Below are 25,094 nucleotides of genomic sequence, written 5' to 3' on the forward strand. Positions count from 1 at the left end.
ATACCGACAAAAATATGATGGATTTAGAATAATTCATTGTACTTTCAAAATCAATATGGATATTTTGATATACGCCACTAGAAAACTACGACATGTTTGACCTTGATAGTTGTGATGTCAAGATTCGTGACAATGTTTTTAACAAATTTGAATGGTCGGGAACAAAAAAACATGAATCGTTACGTATTAAGCTAGGGTTTCCTAGGACAGCGGTGCCCGTAGTTTAACGGCCGTAGTGAACGGTGATGCAGTGGACAGCCGTCGTAACGGTGACTAGAGTGTGGTTTCCTAGGAAAACGGTATTATCAACACCATTTAACACCGTTTACCTCGGAAACCACTCTCTAGTCGACGTTACGACGGCTGTCCACTGCATCACCGTTCACTACGGCCGTTAAACTACGGGCACCGCTGTCCTAGGAAACCCTAGCTTTAGGGGCGTGGCCAATGGAATCACCGTTTTTGCGGGAATTCAAAATTACAAATTTAAAAATGTTCATGCAAATATACTGACCGTGTCAGTTTTTCTTTATAGATAGTCGAATATAACTCTGTTAACTTTGTAATCGGGGCCCTGTTATTCTTCCTACGGACTTACTCTTAAATATGAGGAAAAAATCAAATAAAAAACTAATTTCTGGTTGTAGATCACTATTTCAATAAACTTTGGTATTCTATTTGCCAAGAATCTCTAATTCGAAGTTCTTCAAAAACCTGGAATCTCAAAATAACTTACGTACTTTCCACTACTCCAGGAGGTGAACAAACAAACCTAGTGCAGATTTACAACTCAAGAATTCAGATTTAAAGGCTTAATTGTCATTCATTTTTTTTAATTCTCGCAGTAATAAATAGCAAGGACCAGCGGGTTCATTGTGTTTATTACATCTGGCCGGCAATAAATCATTAACCCCTTTTCTGCAACCGGCAACTTTGTGGCATTTAAAATATGTTTGCAATAAAATAAACTACAACCTTAACATATCCAAATGCAATAAATACCAACCCATGTGAATATTCCTTCTTTGCAATTCTATGTAAATCAACGTATATACACTGGAGCTTCTTTTAAAATGAGGGATACGTTCGACACAGTACCGTACCATATATTATATACCCCATCGCCGTCAGAATAGGGAAACTAAGATCGAGGGTGACGTACAAATTAACTTTATGCGGTATATCAGGGCCAGACCACGCAACTTCAGAGGAACATTCCTCATGGAAAACTTTTTAAAAATCCTAATCATTTTTTTTTCATAAAATTGACTTTTTTATAATTTTTTTTGGGATTTAAAAATGGAGAAAATCTTCTATGTATCAGACTAACGTCCCTTCTACAAACCTCTCCCTCTCCCCTACCCAGCTGCTTTACTAGTCCGCGTTCGGTGCGTATCGTTTCGTTGGTCAAAAACGATTTTAATCGTTTTATTTTTTGAATAAAAATCCTATTTTCCAAAAAAAATATTAGGATATTTTTTAAATTGCACGATAAAAAACGCTCCTCTAAAGTTTTGTGGTATGTCCCTGAAAAACCGTGTATTTACTGAGTCACACTGACGATGATAGAGAGTTGAAACCTGTAAATGCAAATTCTAAATAACGCGAACCTTTTGTACACAAAGAATCATTTTTAAAAAAGTTCAAAATTAAGTTATTAATTAATTTTGAATTAAGGTTAATTAACCATTAATTTTAGCTTAAAACTTGTTTTTGCAATGTTCGGATCTGAAAAGAGGCCGCAAGACCATTAAAACGGATCCGGGTGTGAGAACCGTGTAAACAAAAACCTTGTAAAAATATCTAGTACAAAAAAAAACAATTCTGGGTAGGTTTCTTTGCATAAAAATCAGTATTCATGAAAACTGTAAACAAAATTGATTTGCCTTTTTATAAACAGGTCGTCAATATTTTTTCTGATAATAATTGTTATAGAATGCATGTCTATGGATCTATATATCTTTCTTTTAAACTATTGATTTAAAGTTCATATTTTTTTATGAATCAATAACATTTTTTTATTATCGTGTATTCTTACTATTAATTGTATTATTTTTATGAATGTACGTATATAATTATATACCGTGCACTTTAGGCATTTGTATTTTTTTTTACAACTTTTAAGTATAATCTTGAACTTATGTTTGAGCACCCGATGACAAATTGCTTGAAAAGCGGTTTGTCGGGAATACTATTTTTTATGATTTAAAAAAAATTCTTTCTGAATATTCTATTTCTGAATTAGGACTAGTATGAAAAAAAACATGAAGTGTTAAAAACATTTAGACGTGGTCCAAGAATAAAACCTTTAGCGACGCAAGAACTTACACATAGGATAATTTTATATTGAAGGGTTGTAGGTACTGTCCTCGCTAGCTATAAATTCATCTAGGCAGTGGAATTAGGAGGCGCGCGCAGCTTTCCTTCCTTAAATGGGGTGATAATTTCGGAATAAGGGACGATCAATAAATAAATGAAACTCTCTTCACGACTGCTATCCTTTTAAGCTTATTTTTTTCTTGATTTACCTAATTATAAAGCTTTCTGGTGAAAGAATTTTACTAATAAAACGAATAACAATTAAAATTACATAAAAAATTGAGATCGCTAAAATCGCTTTTATTTTGTTTGGAAAAATTGACATAGGTAGGTTTCAAATGTACCTAGGTACGTATAGAAAACGTTTTACTTGCATAATATCCTTACAAATTTATAAACATCTAGATGAACTGATAATAAAATGTCACTCACATTACATTTTTGGACGTACAAATAATATTTATTATGTTTTTTCGATTAAAATAAAGAATATTTAAAACCTTAACGTATAAATCTCCAAAGATGTTAAAATATTGAATAGGTACTTACATACATTATTATGTAAGATGAATATGTATGTGTTAACATTATTTATGAAATAATTATGTAAAAAAGCTGTGTTATTTAAATTTTGAAAATAAGCTTGCTTATATTCCCCTTTTATTTTCTCATATAATCAATCTTAGCTTTGCCGCAAACCAATTCATCTTAAAGGATTGAAACCAGAGAGAGAGATAAGAAATCGCAAACCAGCGGTTTATTATCAAAAACGTTTACTTATCAACCAATTTTTAAACATATCCCATAAATATTCACAATATGAAAAAATAAATATATAGCCAGGAGAAAGATAAGAATTTATAAAGCATGCGTAAGATCAATAATGACCTATAGCATTTTAAAAAAGGCAGACACAGTCAGAATCAAACAAGTATTAAGGACTTCTGAAATGAAGACACTAAAAATGTACTAATAACAGAGATAAGTGGTGTTGAGAATATGGTAATATGAATTAGATAGTGAAGGAGGGACAAATAAAGTCATAAACAAATAATGTACACCACCAGAGTCTTTTTTATTGCACCATATAATCTTACAATCTTATATAGAATCGTCCTAGTGGAAAACCTCCCAAAATATGGAAAACAGCTGGAAATTTACATCACAGGTGGAAATTCACAACCCTCTGGAAAATAGAGCACGTAGGACTGTAGCAAGGAAAAATAAAAAGAAGATCATAAATTAGATAGACAAACTTAACTTTACGATTATTGGGAACAAAACAATTAAAATTTTATTTTAAATTCTGCTATTTTGAGATTCAGATATCAAACAAAAAACGGCTTATAACCTTTAAAATTTTTTTAGGCCCAGGATATTCTATGTTGTAATTTAAAATTACAACATAGAATATCCAGGCTTAAAAACAATCGCAGATACCAATGGATTTCATTGGTATGGAAAATTTATTATTTTATTTATTTGCATACATACGTTTGCTATACATTATTTGAGACATAAGTCCCAACTCCATGGGACTAAAAGTCTTGTGTTGAGATGAGATAAGTTGACACAGACAAATGAGTAATCACCACAAATATAGGATCAGAAACATAAAAAATATTTTGTTTTTAAATCCATATATTTAAATACATATATATATGGCACATCAATATGGTAAACAGTCAACTCAAACATTCAGAAAATCATCAAGGAGTTTCCTACTCAAATCCCTCCCATTAAGGAAAATCCAGTCTTTAACTACTTTCTTTAAAATAGTTGATTCAATATTTCATTGCGTTTTCTTATTTACTATCCGAAGCATGCGACAATTATTCATCCTGCCTAACAGTTATGCAAAGTAGTGCTTTTCATAAAAACTTTTCAAGGAAGATTACATAAATATTTTTGTAGGTAGGAAAATAATTTGTTGAAATTTTGTAATAAATAATCATAATACCTACTACTGTAAGTAGAGAGGATAAAACGCCACATGCGTCTTTCCTGATTTACATACACCAGCTTTATCCATATTCGCGCATTTTATAATGTTCAATATTGTCTCTGTTTTTAGTCATTTATATAATTGTTTGGTTTTCCGGAGCAGGATTCTTCTTCTATTTTGACAGGAGTCTCTTTATGTACTTTTTGTCTTTTTCAATATGTATGTACGTCTTAAATTTTAGTTTGTGATGTGTGTATTCTTTTAAATAAATTATTTTAATTGAATAGAATTTGACATGAAATGACTAGCTTAATATGTAAACATAACTCAAAATTCAATTGATCCTCAATTTAAGGTAGGTACTCGTTAAATATTCAAACGTTATTTTATAAAAAATATCTCGCGTGCTAAATGTTGATGATTTCTGGCTTTTGTGATAACTCAAGCCCCTCTTTGTATTTTATTCGTTCTTTGTAAAAATAGTTCTGCACGAGTGTAAATGTTTCAAGGAAATGCCGCTAGATGGTCGGTAAAAGTAAAAAAATGGTTTTATTATTTTCAGGGTTCGAGTCTTTGCTTTCAGTAAGCTTATAGCGCTTTTCCCTAGATGGTGCTTTGTAAAGCTCCGGCGGGTTCCAAAGAACTTAGTGATTGATACCAAAAATGTTTACGGGCTATATTTTTTAATACTATACACATTGTTAAAAATGTACGATATGCATTTTTTATTCTTGAGATCTAAATATACATACTTATGTAGTAGATACTACAGCAAGGATAGCGTTTTATTTAAGTATAAATCTAGTTAGATGTTTTGTCTACAAAATCGTATGCACTGCATTTTGTAATTACCAACCGTATTATATGGGACTCATTGTACATCATTCATTCAATATGTACTATATTATTTTAATTTAATTTTAAAATACAATGCTATTTTCAGAAAACGTTCTTTAATTTATTTAAAATACAATCAAAGCATCATAATATTACGTCTTATCTAAAATATTTATAAAAAGTTTTCGAATGTTGGTATACACGTTTAAAAAAAATCAAACTTTTTACCCGGATTTCTCCTTTACCCTACCCGTTATAAATACACGTTTTTAAATAATTATTTTAGCACCCTCCCTCGATCATTCACATACGCACATACATCCTCACATTCACATACACCCTCACATTCACATACATACAAATGAATACGAGCGTCGCACAAATACAAACTCAACTCTCTCCGTGTGAAAATATTATACTTATTAGATAAACAGTGAATTTTTTAACTAGCTCTGGTATCGTTAATATATTTCCATATATTTTTTATATACATGCTGTGAAAATCCCGAAATAAAAAGGTTAGCACTTTGGGCTACTAATTAAAATGACAGGTATTTCTGTTTATGCTACTGTTTTTTAGCAAAACATAACAGTTCTCTTGAATGATACATTTTTAAATTTTATTATTGATTTCATTTTATATTATTGATTTTATTAAATTTATAAACACGAAAAAATAAAAAAAATTGATATGAATAAGTCACTCAGATACAAAATAATATTAAAATCCCTAAATTCCACACAAGTCATGGTCAAAATAGGTTTGTCTTCAAAGGAGTCAAAAAGTACAATAATCTCCCCAATGAACTAAAAACTATTAAAACTAATATATCTAAATTCAAAGTAAATCTAAATAAATTTTTAAAAAAACTAAGGTGCACTGCAGTTTGTGAATTTTCCTGTGTATTAGATATTTTCTTATGGATAAAAGAAATCTAAAATTAAAAATTATTTATTTTTTAAAAAATACATATTTTTAGGCTTTTAAGGCAGTGTTCATGTGGGTAAATAATAAATAATTCATTAAATTGTTAAATAAAAAGCAAGGTAAAATAATGTGTTTTAATGGAATTGGAATGGAAAAAAACCCACTTCCTTTTCTAATAAATGTCTTCTTCTTTTAAAAAAGCTAGCGATAGATGTTTTTACTAAAATTATGGGCAATTTATTTTATTTCTGTCAAGCTTATGCATAACTATAATGCTGGCAAGGTACAGATAAATATGTTATTTTAGTAAATTATGTAACAAGAATATTATGGAGCGAAAAAACTACGTTTGAGAGACAACGTATGTTTATAAATACTTGTATAATACTTATGAAATTCCCACTTAGGTAGGTCTATTTTTTTTACAAGTGTATCGTTTTGGGTAGGTTGATTCTGGATCGAAACTCTGTATAATATATAAAGGGGATAATAATTTTACAGCTGAAACAGCAACTTAAGATTCTTTTTACATCTAAAAAGTAACACTTGAGGATTATGGCTTCTCGTTTACGTTCTAAAACTGCCATAAATTTCAAAATTTATGGCTATTGAAGCGATATTTCAAAAACAGATGGTGCCAAAATCTAAGTGGGGAGATTAAAACGAGAAGAAATCAGAAATAAGGATTTTGAAAGGAAAGTTGTATTTAAATACTTAATAATATTATACTGAGACCAAAAAAAAATTACGAGACTTATTTTAAAACCGAATTGCATACATATGATTCAATATCATATTTGGTATATACATAAATGATTAGAAGGGAAAAAAAAAACTGGTTGAAACAAATTAGCATAGAAAAAATTTTAAAATATATTTTTATAAAATGCCAAAACAAAACGCTTTACAATCTGTTTTAGAGGATGTTATTCTTGTAAAGAGGACTTTGAAATCAATTTTGTTTATGTTTTACATTAGTTTTTCATACTGAAATAATTATTTTTCTTCCACTTTCCATTTTGTTGTATCCCAACTGAACGCTGGGCTTTAAGTCTCGTTGAGTTTGGGAAACGTTACTATTTGATTTTAAAATTTTATGATTTTAATGTTTATTTTAATTATTTGTATATTTATGTTTATTGACTACGCCTTTGTGGAATTTTCATTTTATTCCATTTTTTATATGCTTTGTAATGTCAATATATCTGTGGGAGTCATAGTCCATTGATCAATAATTTCATCTGAAATATCGGGCAACGACCGATGAAGAATGTAATTATTTTATATTGAGATGAATACATTATATTCTGCAAGATTAACAGAACTGCCCATAAAACGTCCATCTACATAAGAACAACGTCCTACAGTACATTCACTTCATGGAGAAATGAAGAACAAATGAAAGCGGCCTATAAAGAGACCACGAGGCGTGGTAACGCTCAGTCAGTTCAAGCAAGTCAATCCAAAGAGACAACCTAAAGAGTCAGCTCAACCAAGTCAGCTCAACGCAGTTACTCAGTTCCAGGATGTAGTCCAAATTCAGTCAGTTCAACTCCTCATGGCCGTTACGCTCGAGCTCCACAGCAAAGTGTCGTTTCTTATTCGCCATGTAATAAATACGCGTTAAACATCAACCTCTTATCTTCTGTCAATCTCCAACTGCGGTACGAGCTCGAACCCCCAACCACCAGAAATCCTACATATCTGTGTCTTGGGTCTGAAAGGGAAAATGTCAAAGTTCGTTTTTCCTTGCCAAAATTGTGTAGAGGGTTGATGTCAATTGAAAAATATACAGATATAACTATAAATACATACATTTGTAATAGCGTTTTTTTTAAATAATAATTTCAATCACTTTAAACAGTTTATTATAACATTACCCGGAAGAATGACTAGACAGGTGCCACCGTTTTGCAGCAATAATTCACGGACAGAGTTTACTTGAAATGCCGTATTGAACAGACTTCATGAACTCGGCAATAGTTATTCCCACGTATCGGATATATTTAGCGTAGGGTATTGTACCTATAAAACAAACCTTTTGAACTTTTTGAAGATGGTGTATGGTAATTATATTTATTTATTTATGCATTTCATAATATATACAATTTTTTATTCACTGTGCCCAGCTGTATGAAACAGTACTTATTATTTTCTTGTTATATTACTTTAAAATATTTTATTATTTAATTAGATTTTTAGATTTATTCTTGAATTGTTTTAACTTTCTGCTGAATATGTTGCATAATTTTTAGGTTAATTTTGTAAAATATAAATCTTGTATTATGTTTAGGTTTAATTATTTTAATAAATTTTGGGAAAAAGGAAATTTATGTTTTAAAAAAAATATATGTATTAAGCCAAATATGTTAGTATTGTAAATTTTTGTTAAAGGCAGATTTGCCGTTTATGTTAATAAAATAAAAATAAAATTACAAAATAGCAGTAAATTTATTATCCGCGTATGTAATGTTGTAACTTACGACATTGGCCCTTTTAGGCCCAAGCCACAGATATATACGTAAGAAAAAATCAATAAATGTAATATATATATATTTGAATATATATATATACATAAAAAAATAGGCGTCAACCTGAGAATAGCTATTGAGTCGGAAACACTCTTCCAGAATTGTGGTTCTATTTCACTCATTGTATTCTCAATCAAACAGATAACCATGGATTGAGTATAAACTTGCACCTATTAATAACAACACTAATATAGGTTTTATACAAAATATCACATAAGGCACATTAAAACCACAATAGATTATTATCTACTTAAGTTAAAATGCACACTTAATATTTATATTCAGTCAGATAAAGTTGATTAATATTCGTCTAATTCGAAATGCTGCGGGCATTATAGACTTTAAAAATGAGCCTATTCATTTTAAAGTGTTGAACAATGCTGACTAATAAAAAGCATGAAATAATACATATATACCACTCTAATTCAAATTTAACTAACCTTATCTAATGTGACTTGAAACATTATTAACAGATAAAATTGATTACAAACGATTAAATTAAGATAGTTTGGTTTTACAATTTAAAATATAGACTATTATTGTTACCAATTCTCGTATGGGTTCAATAGCGCATACATGTATACTTAATTAATTTATTATATATGAACACTTTATATACTTACATTGAAGGTTCATATACATGTAACTGCGGGTATAAGGCAATTTCTTCCCACTTACCCAGACCCTTTTCCTTAAAAAAAATATGTAAAATATAAGCATATTGCTAACACATGTTTTCAATACTAAACAGCACTATTTGAACGAATGATATTTCTCGTGTTCAATGTTGACCTTTGCATAGATTAAAATTATCAATAAATCTAATGATGCTACAATGTCCGTACAATGTTTGAATATTTGGACTGAGCAGTATGACTATCATAATCCATTGGATGTACTATACCTAGACTTTGAAAAAGCATTCGATCGTGTTCCAATTAAACGACTAGTCCAGAAGTTGGAGCACTTGGGTATCCGTGGTAAACTACCAAGATGGATTGAAGCTTTCTTGAATAGCCTATCTTTCAAGTAAAAATAGGCAACATCTTATCTACAGAACATAACGTACTTAGCGGCGTTCCGCAAAGTTCAGTTCCTGGCCCGACATTCTTTATCCTATACATTAATGATCTCAAAATAGTCACAAAATCTCAATTGAGTATCTTTGCAGATGACAATAAACTGTTTGCAAACCCCCTTCTATACTCTGGACAACTACTTCAGGATTTGGGCCACATTAATGAATGGACCAAAAACTGCCTAATCTCGCCAAACGCTGAAAAATGGACCGTTATTGAAAAAGAGGCAGCTCGGGTTCAGGTTCTCCTGCGGCATCGAACGTGTCCAAGCCAGGGCCACCGCCACACCCTCAAAACGCTCATTATAGAAGGCTGCTGCGCACGTTCTAGTACTTCTATGTTAGTAATGAAATCGAACTACCTTATTTCTAACATTCTCCTCAAGCACTTACTCGCAAAACTCAGGTGTTTGGTGTTCAAATAAATAAATAAATATTATTTTGTATTGTAGAGAGAACGATAGTATTCTTAAAATTCTTCTATAGCACTTGAGTTAGTTAACTCATGACTTTGAGTATTTATGAACAATGAACATAGGTTTTTTTTTATCGCTGCAGAAGGAAAATATCCGAGTAGGAACCCTAAACGAAATAAAAAAAGTACCAACAATATTGAATTTAATTGCTTTCCAGTTAAAAAGCAGTAAGAAGTTGATTCCACTTATGAATATCAAGTTTCATTGTATGCTTAGCGGTTCTTTGAAATTTTATAACATCATAAATCTCTTCAAATCTGACAAAACACTCGCGCAAAGAAAGATCCATTGGCATTGCATGTCTCTCAGCAGTAGGCAGTGTGAAGACGAGCATGTTCATAGCAATTGGAACCGTTTTATCAGCGCAATACCAAGGCATTAAAAGACTCCCGCCCGCCATATTATCTGAAACTGATTCAAGTAGCTTCTACGTACCTGAAAAGTAGTCATGTAAAATTTTCACGGCATACGTAATTTAGTCGCACCACAAAAAGTTAAGTTATATAATTGTTGCGTTTACGGCAAAATGGGTTAAATTAGTAGTTTTATATTACCTTTTCCATACAATCTACTTTCTTTTCTTTGACAAATACGAAATAATAATTTAAATTTAACCCTTTCTTTACTTGGCATTTTGGTGTAATGAGGAACTTCAGCCCGTCGGGAAATTGGATACAAAAAAAAATTCTTGGCGCGGCAAAAATTAGAGCATTAAATTTTACGACAAAGTTTCTTGGAAATCTACGAAAAAATAATAAAAAATATTTTAATAAAAAATAACAACTTAGAACGACGTCACTAGTTCATGTAAATCAACCAATAATAAAAGATCTGTGAAAGATATCCGGTTTGCTTACCGTAAACGGACCAATCGGCAGAACTGACAGAGAATAAACGGAGTAGAACCTCAGACGTCACATGCTGAGTATTTTTAGAAATATATAGCTTTAAATATACGATATATAAAAATTGAAAAAAAAATTGACGTAGCCGATTAACAAATATATATATTTTTTAAAACCACCGAACTTCCCCATTGGCCCTTATTTGTTGCATTAAATTTACTGTCTCATTATTTTTCCTATGGTTTATATTTGTTATTACAATGCTATTGCATACACAAAGAACCATAACATGAACATAAAAATAAACAACGAAACTCTTAAAGAACCAGAACATGTGACTTACCTAGGACTCACAATGGACAGACAATTAAAATGGACAAAACACATAGACGGACTCACTAAAGTAATGGCATCACTACATAGCCTCTTCTACAAGATTAAAGATTTTATACCAAGAAAGGAAAAAATTATGATGTACGAAGCCTGTGTCAAAAAAAAAATTGAGTTACATGATCGCCTTCTGGGGAACTGGTAACAAGACAGACATAACAAGAATACGAAGACAACAAAATAAAATTCTTAAACTGACATACAACCTACCCTATCTGACCTCTACGACTGAACTGTACAAAAAAACACACCAGTTTGACATAAACTACTTGACTAAAATTGAGACCTTAAAAATTGTGCACAAAATAACACTGGGAAACATACAAGACGACGACATAATATTAGTCAAAAATGATGACATACACAAATATAACACCAGACAACAACAACACTATCATATTGAAAATGCGAAGACAAACACAGGACAGTCAAAAATACTACATAATGGACTTAAACACTACAACGACTTACCTTACCACTTGAAAACTTTTACTGGAGACAAATTTAAAATCAATCTGAAAAAGCACATGATGACTGAACTAACTAGACTAGACGAGACATAAAATGACTGGACAATATAAAATTTCTAATGTAACCCTAACGGGTTTTTTAAAGTTGTAAATAAATAAAAAAATATATATATAAATATATATATATTGCGTTTCTCTATTGATATTCATTTATATTTCGAACTGCATTTTTTTATTTATTTACATACATAAGGTTATTGTAATTATTTAAGACAATAAGTCCCAACTCCATGGGACTAAAAGTCCTGTGTAGAGATGGGACGAGCAATTATATGACACGTGAGTATATCACCATAAACAAAGGATTAGAAACAAAAAATAATCTTAAAAAATATTTTTTTAAACATATATATAGCACATCAATATGGTAAATAGTATACTCAAGCATTTGGAAAATCATCAAGGAGTTTCCTACTCAAATCCCTCACACAAAAATCCTGTCCTAAACTCCTTTCTTGAAACTATTTTTTTTCCTCGAGAGCTTAATACTTTCTTCCAAAATATTGAACACTCTCGGTGCCATAAATGAGAGATGTCTCTGAGCAAAAGTCGTACGGGTTTTGGGTATGACATAATTCATGCTCTGGGAAAACCTCGTACGGACATTCTGCTAAGACCTCTCCTTATTGTTTGACCAGAACTGTGTAAGTGGAAATAACAGGCAATAATAGAAATAATAGGTAATAATAAAAATACTATATTTAGTTTTTAATTTTTTTATTTATAATGTGACCAACATCGTTAGACAGGTGGGTAGTAATGAATTTTTTCATTATATTATATTATACAAAAGTAAAAGCGGGAGTTGTCAACCATAATTTTATTTATATATGGGAATAAACGAGTATATTACTTGCTACAGAGCTTTTTCATTTTCATATGCCTCCATGTTGATTTTAATTTAAGCCTAACGTCTTTGTTAATGATATTTGGGTAACTGTGTATGTCAATTGCCTGTTTTATTATTCCTGCACCGTAGTTTTTAGGGTTATGCAGAATCAGCAGATTAATAAACCTACTCTGACTTGGAGAAAAAATACTTTCTTAATACTTTATAGTGACTGTTAAAAGGTAATAAGTAAATGTATTAAATATAATATAAAAGTGTGGAAAATAAACTTGTCCTAAAAAATTGTGTCCCACTGAAAAGTCTTAAGACTCATCAACATTATCATCCCCTTTCTGAGCACTGCATTTTTACAACAAACGCAGCGTATCTTGATCATTTTTTGTTACATGAGGGCAAAATTATCAGTCTTACGCTTCAGGTACCAGTTCAGGGACTATTTTTACTACATTAAAAAAAATTTACACCCCAACATTCCAGGAGAACCAATTACAACACAAAATTTGCAGGCTTGAAAAAAATCAAATTTATTTTTGTGTTCTCACCGGGAATCGAACCCGGAACCTTCCGTGCTTAAGTCAAGTGTTTTAACTACTACACCACGGAGACCGCCAATTACCCACCCGGAAGCCGTTTTTAGACTCAGTAGGTTATTAATTTTCAAAAAAAAAACGCTGTTCTGCAGCGGTCCTATGTAGCGGTCAGTGTAGGTTGAAATAAATTATTTGGTCCCAGGTGGGCAACATTATAGAGGTAGGTTACCAAAAATCAATAAGCAAATTGTTAAGGTTAAGAAGAATAATGCAGATAACCAAATAAAGTACCTACAAACAACTTACCATTCACCAGTTTCGCTCAATCGGCAAGAACATGAGAATTTTCCAAAAAATAAGATTATGTTGTATAAATTTAACTGTATGAACGGAATCAAAAACGTTATTTATAAAATACCTTACTGTAAAATGGAACAAATGTGACTTAAAGATTGAAACTGAAATCAGCCAATTATAGGGCATAAGCTCCGTAAATGCCTAGACTTCCATGTTTCCTTTTAAAAATATTTTCCCTCCCTGTTGCAACAAATTTAGAATATTTTCTTATTGAATAAGTAAAAGAAAACATATAAGTTTTTCAATGTTTTTTAATTAAGCGCTTTTATTAGTTTGTAGTATAAATCAGTAAAATAGCTATGCGGGGAGAGTTAGTTTGGTTAATATTTGTTCTTTATACCAATCTCAGACATTTCAGCAAATGATAGGGCTCCGTACGAATTCCACTTTCTCAAGCATTGGCTATAAAAAACTAATGAAACTCAAAGATAACAAAGGCAAGGGAGCGACTCCGACGAATGAATTTATACGAAATGTTACAATGTCTAGATTCTCAAACCGATTTTGTTCAATGTATTCATAAAAAGAAATAACAACGTTATTCCTATTTTGTTTTGAATTTATACTTTAGGAGGGTCTTTTCCCGTTTTTTTTTAAAATTTTTAAATGAGTAATAAAATACTATGGCAACAGTATTCATATTTTTTTCGTGAGACGTCGGATAAATTATCTACAAAGGTTTAAAATATGCAAATTTTGAATTATTCAAAAATAAGACGTTTCGTGACTTGTGGGACAAACGGCACGTATGACGTTTTATTGTCAAACTTGTACGGTATGTTTATTAGAAGCGCAGTCAGTGGTCATAACGAGTGACGTCAACATGACGTGAAGCCAACAGGGTGTTTTCACAAGTCGCAAATAACGTTAAAAATATTATATATATTTAGAGCTGATTTTTACAATTCTAATGATAAATCCATCAATGTTTTCAAAACGAGTTTTTAGTTTAAAATTTCTGGTTAAAATGGGCACTGCAAAACGGCTCTCAGTTGCCATCACGTCATTTTGACGTCACGCGTTACGACCGCCGACTGGGCTTCTAATAACTTCTAACGTAACATTGCGTACAAGTTTGGCGCCAAAACGTCACACGTGCCGTTTGTCCCACGGGGCGCATAAGGTCTCGTTTTCGGGTAATTCAAAATATGAAAATTTGTCCGACGTAGCACGAAAAAAATGCTTATACCATTCCCGTCGTAATTTTTTGCTTATTTGAAAATAAAAATAATAAAAAACGCGAAAAGACCCCACTGTGAGCCATTTTGTATGTGCTCATTTGTAAACCGGAAAATTATAATTGAAAACTAGTTTTGATTACATTGATAGTTATATCATTAGAATCGTAAAAATTCGTCTCTAAATACATATGAAATATAATTTTAACATAATAACCCTATTCTCCTAAAAATGTTCTACGAGCCGCGCAGGTTAACGCCCTGTACCATTTCTATATCTCTCTTTAATCCGCTCCTCTTGTCTGAGGATGATGATCACGCCTGACTTCAGGCATTGCTCGTCTGTGGACAGTATCCCTTCATCCTGATGTTAATGTTGTTGTTGTTTACCCATACATGTGTGTATTAACAGTCTTGCAGTTGAAGTTTAAAAAAATATTTAATATTCCAAAATAAAACGAATACCAATTTATTTTTAGGCGTAAATAAAAGGTATGTGATCTATTACCATGTCTTAAGTATTATGTAGAGATATCTAACTAATTTGTCATTTTTATTTGATATTCATTTCCATGTATTTCGTGCTCTGTGATTGAAGAACCTGACTTCTGCGTGGGAGTAGAAGGGGCAATCTTGGGAGGTTGGTTGCTGCTTGCAAGGAGATATTTTGGCTTATCCCTGTCGTAAAATGGAGATCCCCACCCTCTCCTCCCTGCTCGTATATAATCTGCACACTCCAGCAAAGCTCCCTCAGCCATCAGGGCTGCCAAAAAAGTTAGATTTAAATATCACATAAAACATTCTAAAACAAGACAAGGACAATCAAGACAAAGAATGATATCGAGTTCGCCATCATGAGGTTCCATGTTTGATTCCTGGCAGGGTTGAAACGTAACATTGATATATGTAGTTGGTGGGCTAACATTGCAGTACATCAATTTTTATTCCGCCATACACTTTGTGGAATAATATTTTAAATATAAAATAAATAATACATTTTGTTAATAAACTACAACAGGGATGGCAAACATTTTAGAGAAGGGAATATGAAAGTCTATTTAACTTCACTAAAATCAACAGATGAAAGAATCGAAGAAATATGGATGATCAAACATAGCCAAAATGGTAAATGTTACACAGTGTGTAAAGTGGCCACTTAAACCATCTAATGACAGGTCATAAGCTTTGTAAATTCCTAAACTTCCATATTCTCTTCTCTAAAATGTTTTCCATCCCCGTTGTAGTTTGTTAATCTTAATGACTCCCTAGGGGGTAAAATCCAATATTTTGTCTACATACATTTGGACAAACTCAAAATATTGTAAAAAAAATTGAACTTTTACGCCACAGACGAGTTTAATGTTAAACAATAAAAGTTTCGGGTGTTCAGAATTACCCAGCATCGGGTGAAAATATGAAATTAAAGTTCGTTCTACATTTTTATTTATATTTGCACTTTTAAATTGTTGTGTTCTTATTAATATTAAACTCGAGTGTAGTGTAAAAATAAAAATTGTTTGCTTTATTGTAAATTTCAGTATTTCACTGCACTCATATAAGCAACCAAATCTAAACCAATCACCTTAACATAAAGTCATGATCAAATAAGCTATAATCTCAGTAACAATTCAGCGCCCTATGCACCACTATAAAGGTGTACAGGCAAATAAAAATGATATTTTAATTTGGTATAAATACGTTTTCTTTATAAATAAAACGTCTAAAGACAGTAAGCCAAATCAATTGTAACTTATGAAAAAATATATTAATACTATATAGGCTTGATATGCCCTACCCTGTTTTTACTAAAGCAATAAAGTATGGGGGTTGCCAACAGTCTGAGTTTTGGTTATACCATGAACGTGGTGCTTTGAATTTACGACTAAAGTCTACATAGCGATATACAAACAAAGCTCTGCGCAGAGGAGGGAGCTTTAAAATAAAGCTCTTTAAAACTTTCCTTGATAAGAATACATGTATATTTGGCGGTACAACATTATAGGTGTCTATAGGGTTAAGGCATGGTTGTTAAAAGAGAAGGTACTTTAGGTAAAATTTATGGTTTATACGTATAAATGTGGCATTTATTTAAGGTGTTGGATCGAATCAATAAAAAATATTATTGTGGGTTTTTGAATTTTATGAATTATTAATTAAAAACAACGTGACAAAAGTTATAACGTTGTTTTTGAAGTTAAAGACTTATACACATGATTGTTAAAGTTTTTGCGGTTTTATTTTGAATATTTACTATCTATTGTGAACAAAAAGTCGATTTCCAACGTTGACGATGCTTGAAATGAGGTTCGATTCATTTTCTTTCTCATATTTGCTCAAAATAAAAAGCCATGAAAATATTTTGAATAATGCACGGTTAATATTTTGTTTTTACATCGGTTCATTTCAATTTGAATATCTACTTTAGTATGTTTTCGTGTGAAGAATGATTATATGGAATTTCGACTGACCTGAAAGTTTTGTTGCATAAATTAAGTTTTGGGCTTGCATAAATAAAATATTTCACTTACATTTTCGCGTGGAGTTTATTATTAACTGAATTAAGGAAAAATAGGATGTAATGAATGCTAACAATACTGTCTGAATGTAACCGTAATATATAAATTTAATGTACTTACGTTAATGTTGAAATTTGTTAACTATGTCGTATTGGAACAACCGAAACCAGCGCTGGACGAACAGAGTCTGAATTTAGTTATGTAGCTGCTGGTGACGCGTTGCGTTAGTGCGTTGGCAGGCCCATACTACCTACCTCTCAATATATGCGTTAGTTTTATTATGATTATACAAAAGTCATCTTGTGTTTCCAGGTTTGTCACATCTTTTTTTTAAATTCGTTACAAAGATTTTTACGTTTTTTATCTATGCTAATCCAATAATCATATTTAGTTACAATTTGTTGTCATTTTGGTACCACCTACAAAAGAAAAAAAAGACAGGACACTAGTATGTAACAGTTTTTGAAAAAAGTCATTAAACGACCTAGACAATGTAGGAAAGCTGAAAATGACAACCTATGTCATACGATCATTGTATTTATTTAGTTTATCACTTTTTAGTCCAATAAGAACAAAGTCATGTAGTGAGTTAGGATAAATAGAAAAGAAATACAATAAGTATTAGAATTAAATTATTGGAATAAATAAAATAACTCTTAATATTTAACTAGCTATAAATATTTAAATTTGTTGCAACAAAGAGAGAAAACACTTTTAAGAAGGGAATATGGAAGAATAGGCATTTACAGAGCTTATGAGCAGTCATTGGCTTGTTTAAGTGGCCACTTACACACTGTGTAACATTCACCATTCTGCCTTTGTTTGAATATCCACATTTCCTAAACTCTTCCATCTGTTGACTTTTGTGAAGTTGCAACTCTTTATGGCAACAAATTTAAATAAGAATAACTCCCTAGGGAGGAAATCCAGCCAGTCTGCAAGCATTCCGACATACTCAAAACATTGTAGATTTTAATATTTACAATAGCTAGAATATATTTTTTTACACATTGCTAAACTTGATGGAATAAAAATAATAACAAAAGCCACCTTTTTGACTAAAGCATTGTGATAATTATGACTTTCATTTACATTTAAATAAACGTAGGAAAAATAAAAAACGTAGCTAATAGAATCTTTCGTGTTTTTTTTATTTAAAAAAAAAAATTATTTGGAAGTTCAACAAGAATAAATAAAATACATACATTTTTTAAGTAAGCATAACTAACGTTCTTTACATATATTCTCAATTATAGAACTCCACCATCTTTCATAAATTATATAAAATAAGAGTGTAAAATCAATTTAAGTAATAATAAAGATTAAGTTTAGTGAAAGATAAGAATAAAAATTGAGTTTAAGAAATAAAATTGAGTTAAAAAAAGAGTGTTTAAAAAAAAGAAAATAAATCAAAAGTTATAAAAGCAATTATAATCTTGAAATATTTATATTAATTATATTAATTAATAATAGGTTAGAAGCAGAAATTTGCATCAGTAAAACATCAATTTTCTCACACATATATTATTTTTTTGAAGTTTTACCGAGATAGCATATGGCTTTATTTGTTTATTTATTAACGCTTAAAGGGCTTTTACATATACAGAGATTATTAAACTATTTACAAATTTAAAAATACATTTTAAAATGAAAAAATACCTACACATATACAAAAAACAAATTAAAGTACCAGAAAGATAGGTACAAAAACATCGCATAGAATACCGTTACAAAGACAATCTATTGTTACTGTATTTTTTGTGTATTGCGATAGTATTATTTATGTAGATTAAAAATGACGTAGAAAATAGTACCAGCACGGCATAGAGTACCTGTGTATATTTTTGTAATTGCACTCACCTATTTTATATTTTCCACATTATTTAAAAGAATATTGCAAACCTACAAATTAATATGGCTTGATATTAGACGGTACAAAGGTTATATATACATTAATTATATAAGTATTAAAAATATGACAATAGTACTCATCAATTGGCATATTTGTGTACATAAATTAATACACAAACCAAGATAACAATTTTCATTTCCCGCAAACTCTAAATATTTACGTTTTATTACATACCTACGTATGGGGGGAGTTTGAGGCCCTTTTAATAAAATGTTATACGCCCAATCCACCCTACGAAAACTTCTTTAATAGAGGGTGGCCGAGGCATTCCAAAAGGTTATATCCGTTTCCTCCGACACGTTCCCTTACTTAGCTTTATATTTTATTTTGCACCGAGGGATGTGATACAATGAGAAACTTTACGCATAAAAATGCTTGAGCTTAGAATCTACTAACTAGAAAGTAGATGATAAAATAATTTTATGCCCGGGGAAATTTACACCCTGCTTTTAGAGCTTATTAATTTCGAATGAAAGTAAATACTTAATTTAATGTATTTTTTTAAAATATATAAAGTAGGTAGATGCTTATTATTTATTAATTTATTGAGTTGCAGTTTGTTTTGTAGAACTGCATTAACTTTAATATGTAATCAAATACTGATTTGAATCTATGCAAGTGTGTATTTTCTTAAAAAAATATATAAAAAATAAGTAGATAAAGTGGAAGAGCCGAAAACTTTAAAAATTAAACCGTTAATGATATTTATTTATTAACATATTACAACAGAGATGAAGAACATTTTAGAGAAGGTAATATAAAGGTCTAGGCGTCTACAGGGCTTACGACCTGTCATTGGCTGGTTTGAGTGGCCACTTTACACACAGTGTAACATTCACCATTCTGCCCATATTTGAACACCTATATTCCTTCGATTCTCTCATCTGTTGATGTTTGTGAAGTTAAAGAGCTTTAATCTTCATCTCTTTTGTAATATGTTAATATTAACAGCTCCCCAGGAAGTTGAATCCAGTCCATGTCTACGAAAAATTTGACAAACTCAAAATATTGTTGATATTGAATTAGATTGAAATAAAACGATGTAAACAAATTGATTAAAATATTAATATTTATTAAACTTAAGAATTTTGATTTATGTACCAAGATAAATATGATATTGGGCCTCCTGGCCTGTTGTGGTGCAAAAAAGAAATTAATAATATTTTTTTTTTAAATAGACTTATTTATTAATATAGTTACATGAAATGACAAATGTTTTTTTCTCTATCAAAATCTACTTTTATATAATTAGTTAATCTTAAAACTGTAACTTTTCAAAGAGACAAGCTCTTAAACATAAAGAGTGGCTTACACCGTTACAGTTATTTAGTAGATTTGAAGTTATATAATTTCAAATAAAAAAAATAGTATTTCAAACAATGATAATAGTCCAGAAACCGCATATGCACATCAAACTAAAGTCAACAAAACTACTCATAAATGAGTAGTTTTACGTTTTGGCTATTAGTTACACTGTAGATGTTGCTTAGTACGCAACTACCGATTCAAATTTAATTCTGCCGTGTTGTGACGTTTGTAACTGTCAAAATACGGCTGCGATTAAAAGAGAATGGGGTGGGATCATTTTTCAGGTGTAAGTAGCGAATTTACAAATAGTATCATTTAAGAATTCTATTATTTTACCATCAGTTCATTATTAAAAAAAACACGGTAGATATTTTGTTAGTATTTTCAGGGTGGTCAATTTTTTTTCGCGACTTTCTATTAATAAACGTAATATTTAATGATATTAATTTACTTAATTACTAAATGATTATTTAATTCTTTTTTACATTTGCCTCATAAAAGTACCTGTTTTTTTATAGTCCAGTCAGTAAAATATTTGTTGTGGTAAAACATAACATAATAATACGCAAAATTATCTTATATTTGTGTTATGATGATAAGTTGTTCGCAGTCTGGTAACATTGCGCGGCCACTTCACGCATGCGCGCAGTTAGGAAGTCAGATTTTTGGACACAGTGCGATGTATGCAAACATGATTCTATGCGCCTTCTGGTATATTATAATTCTATGATTACAAATGTTATTTGATGTTACAAATATACACACACATACATGTACACACATATATATGCAAACATACATACATACATATACACAGTCAGATTTTAAAAATTTATTAAACTAATCAGATCAAAAAATAATATTTTGTAATTTTAATAAACATCATATTTAATAAATAACCAATGGCAACGATGGAATACTGGTGCTGGTAGGAATCGAGGTAATAGCAGCCCAGGATCAGGACACTGAAATAGACATACAAAAGGTGGTATGTGTATGACATAGATTTTTTATTTTTGTTTTTTTTAATTTGATTTGATTTTTTAATACCTACGTACTACGTATTCTGTCTTATTTTCTAAACGTATGTTATGTTTACACCTCTTTGAATTTGTAATATTCGGCTGGGTACTGCACAACCCGCCCTATCATGCTGGAATGAAAATAAGCATTATTATAAATATATTTAATGCGGCCATCTTGTACTTACATATTTATTGTAAGTATTTATTATTTTTTCTACCCTAACCAGACCAACTCTCCCTCTAAGTCACAGAACACCCTTCCATTTGTATCTTTTCAATTCATTAGAGTAATTGATATCGGTCAACCCCATATCACAATAATTATTTATAGGGGTAAGGGGTATGATACGCAGTTATAACTATATATGTTTACATACCTATAATAATTATTAAAAGTGTCCTTACTAACACCCTATCAATACCTAAAACATATAACCCTCCTACGCGTTATTGAATAATAATAATATTATGTATCTTAATTATAAATTTATTAGAAACATTTTTTTTTAAATGTTATTTGTCAAAAAAAAATTCAAATTGTATTAAACGTATTTTATCTAAAATAAAATTTTGTGTAGTTAATTTTGTAGCATTTATCATCATTACCGTTCCCTTTTTATACCTAATGGTGTATAGGGCACTGCATTGATACATCAAGCGCAACGTTTCTTGATCATTTCTGTTACGTGAACGTAAGATGATCAGTCTTAGGCTTTTCAGGTGCCAGTCCAGGGACTATGAAATATTCTAATGTAAAAAACCTTTGAAAATAAATGTTTCATGTCAACCATTAGTATTAAACAGTTTTTAGCAAAAGAAAATATTGAAAAAATATGTTTTATGTAGGTACTGAATAATATATTTTTTTTTTAAAGTTCTTTCACCAAAAAACTTGTGAAATATATTATTCGGCTGGGAATATCCCAGTGAGGAATACATAATAAACTATTTGGAATACATAATAAATAATAATCAAGTATTTTACTTATTACAATTCTCAAAACTCATTATTTTTTTAACACCTAATTAGTTTTTTTAATATTATTTCAGGTATTCATTTATATTATTAACGGTTAAATAATATGGAGGTTGAATGATATATTTTTACGACAAAGATACATCAGTTGATCCTTACTACTTTACATAAAAAACTATTGATAGTATATATATATTTTTTGTATTTGGACCCCTGTATTTGCCTTACGTGTCATGAACAAGGCTAAGGTACTCGGAAAAATCTTTTTTGTTTTTCTTGGAAATGGGATGTTCGATCGCTGATTTTGGTTTATTATCTTTATAAGTCCAATCACCATTGTTGCAAAAGTCCAAGAACAATGGCGCGTGATAAATTAAAAATTTACACTAAAAATGTATTATGTAACTTAGTAGACATTATAATAATAAATATGTACATCTCCCCTCCCCTCCTTATCCTCTCTTCAAGCATTTTAGTCCTTATCCCGCCCAATTTACAGTAACTTAATGTTCTTAAAATAAATATTTAAAAAATCTTTGATTATTGAGTACATGAAAATAACATTTTTAAATGTATAAATTGTATGTATTTATTTGATATGTAATATATTTTCTTTACTAACTTTGTATACTATGTGGAAATCTGTTATTAGTTCTGAGTTTATACACTATATCTGTTTGTTTACTGAAAATATGTATGTAGAACTGTTGATTTCCCAAATAAAATAAAATAACTACTCTTAACTACAGTGTGGATATCTGTTAAAGATAATTTATCTTTCCTGCATTCTGTTCAAGATTATGGCGATGTAAACGGAAAAATAGGCACTGAAATAACAGATGTTCGATACTCTGTGCAGAAATATCATCGCATGGACAAAAGTCATATTTCCTTAATTTAAACCTATATGGCTAACTTCTCATAGCTCAGTGTCCGGTAAAAATTTGAGTCGTTTGGAAAGTACTTTGGTGATGACGACGGAAGTTTGCTGTATAATACAGTCTAATGTAAAGACAGGGGTACAAACCCCTTTTAAATATGTAAGTAATAGATAGTTTGTTGTAAGATGGATAAATTAAAGGATTTAATTAACGTAGTTATCCAGAAAGCACCCAGTCTATAATTTTGAAAAAAAAATGTTGGTATCGAGTGCAGTAAAGTTGATTCTATGTTCTGCTAAAAACAGTCAGGCCGCTTTCATACAAAAAACTGTAATAATCTCCTAAAAATAGTGCTAATCACAAACTCAATTTGTTGAAAACACCCGCAGCACTAGAAAAATCTTACGGTGTGGATGCTGATGGGAAGAATAATGCCTCCAGAAAACTAGTTCTCGTTAATAAATTAAAATTGGTAAATAAATTCATTCATTTGAAAATAATAAAAACATGTTTTAATAAATAATTAAATATTAGATCTGGCGGTTCTCTGCAAAATGCATATTTATGGTTGCATGGTCAGCCAGACTTCTTTAATACATAATTAAATTACTAAGTAATCTAAAATAACAAATCAATTGAGTGATTCGTCACAATAAAGTACACTAATATAAATATTAAGTAATTTCAATACATAATGACCCAGCATACCTACATCAGAGTATTACTAGAGCTGGCTGTTTATTAGGTGGTGTGGTCAGTCAGACTTTATCGTCATGAAATCAAAACTGGTCAAATAAAACAATTTTTTTTTGTATTATAAAGAAAACAAATGTTTTTGTTTAAACTTGTTATTTAAAATTGTGTTCTGTTAAAATATGTCCATGTACTTATAATTTTCTCAAACTAAACGGTTTGGGTAGGTAGGAAAAAAATTCCTCAAGGCAATATACCCGGCCCTTGTATGTAAAATTGTATATGTATGTAAAGTGTAAAATAAATAAATGAATGCATTATTTTTCATTTTCTCGCATTGGAGAAACAAGGTTCTATGTAGGTAGGTTCATCATTTTCTTGAGACATGAAAGATTGAAATGAAGACATTATTTTATCTAATATTTTTTATTAATATTGTCTTAATAAACTTAATAATAATTAAGGATTTCGCTTTTCATTAAAATTTTGATGCAGAAAGAACCGATTTTTAAATCTAAATATAATAAAAGTTAAATGTAAAAAAACATATTTTGTTTGATAGAACCTTGTTTCCCAAATGCTGCGATGTGTCAAAGTAAAAAAAACATTTCACTTGTTGTGATTGTCCACTCTTTCCACAAAAGTGCTATTATCTCAGTTTTACTTTTCCTATAGCTGGCTGCTTTCTGCATAACTACGTTCAATTGTAATTTTGACTTACATAAGGGTAGGTAAATGAAACTCGTACACTAATTAAATTTTCTATGATAATTCAGCATTACATATAGTATATTACACATAGAATTAGAAATAGTCCAGAAACCGCATACGCGTATCAGACAGAAGGTGATTAAACCACCCCTAAAGGAGTAGTTTTACGTTTTGACCCATTAGTTTCTTTGTAGACATCACTCAGTACGCAACTCCCGATTTGAATTCAACTATGCCATGTTGTGTCGTTTTAAAGTGTAGAAATACTGCTGGGATAA

General features: G+C 30.5%; 1 long non-coding RNA gene across 1 annotated transcript in view; it reads right to left on the reverse strand.

Annotated features, from left to right (window-relative positions):
- Window positions 1-13,558: 13,558 nt before the first annotated feature.
- Window positions 13,559-25,094, reverse strand: part of LOC148283046 (uncharacterized) — a 66,932-nt gene continuing 55,396 nt past the window's right edge. The window contains exon 3 of the long non-coding RNA XR_015821946.1: window positions 13,559-15,557. This is a non-coding gene — a long non-coding RNA (uncharacterized LOC148283046). The remainder of the gene's footprint in view (window positions 15,558-25,094) is intronic.

This window comes from Micrasema longulum, unplaced genomic scaffold (genome assembly GCF_059751315.1).
Source record: "Micrasema longulum isolate JH-2025_06_02 unplaced genomic scaffold, ASM5975131v1 h1tg000266l, whole genome shotgun sequence".
In the NCBI taxonomy this organism is placed as follows: domain Eukaryota; kingdom Metazoa; phylum Arthropoda; class Insecta; order Trichoptera; family Brachycentridae; genus Micrasema; species Micrasema longulum.